Here is a 1,060-nt window from a genome sequence, read left to right as displayed (position 1 = left end):
ACAAACACTTACAGAACACATTTATAGAGAGAAACACAAACAGAAACACATATCCACTTCCACTCTTCAGAGACACCCACAATATATTTTAAACAAATAATTTGGGCCAAATAGCAACCAGTTGTTCGTATAATTACGAGTTAAAATTATGCGAATTTTACGTCAGAAATTGCACGCTTGCGAAACGTACAGCCTGAAGCAATAGAGACAATACACACAGCTCGTGAATTATACACTTACATCATCCACTTTTATGTTGAAATTATACACTTTAAAACAAAATTAAGTGCCATTGTTGCAACCACTAGCTCTAGACTGCCAGCTGGGGGTTGTTGGGGGGGAGGCAAGTTTCCCGGGTTCACAGAAAACGGGAGAACGACCGATTGGCGTTTATTTGGAGCGGTGACTCATGCAGAAATTGCTATATCGTGATTTTTGTAATATTTTACTTAATGTATCTTGTTGTTGTTGTTCATTGTCGTGATTTACTTGTACTTCTGTTTTAGGAGCAAAGAAAATTGGTGGTACACGTGTCTAACATCTACTTGAGATATCTATTAATTCTTTCTTTTTTTCTCTTCTTCCGATTATCTTTTCCCATTTTTCTTTATCCCTATCATTCGTCCGTTCATACGATTTTTCTCGCTTGCGTCTCTATTATCCTCCTTATCCTTTCAACAGTTTTAAGAAAAGAATTTCCCCTTAACCTGCTATTTCCTCTTTCCGGTCGTTCTCTGATTTTCTTCTTTTTTCACTCATTCTTCATCTGTTGTTCTTATTCATTTCTCTATGGATTCTACCACACTTTCTGTCTCCTTTCTATCTTTCTATCTTCTGTCATTTTAATTTCAGTTTTCCCTTCATTACTTTTCAATAATTTATTGTATTCTACGCGTTTATCCATTCCTCTGCGTCATTTGCTCTTTCACTCGGCCTGCCACGCGAGACTGACCGAGAACTTGGGTAATGGGTTTCCAGTTACTGTGATTACTGCGCTCGACGCCTTAGGCGAATCCAGGTAAAACATAATGAAAGAGGCTGAGGGGAATGGATGCCAAGC

Source organism: Penaeus monodon, chromosome 21 (assembly GCF_015228065.2).
Source record: "Penaeus monodon isolate SGIC_2016 chromosome 21, NSTDA_Pmon_1, whole genome shotgun sequence".
Classification (NCBI taxonomy): domain Eukaryota; kingdom Metazoa; phylum Arthropoda; class Malacostraca; order Decapoda; family Penaeidae; genus Penaeus; species Penaeus monodon.
Note: the sequence above shows the minus strand (reverse complement) of the source record.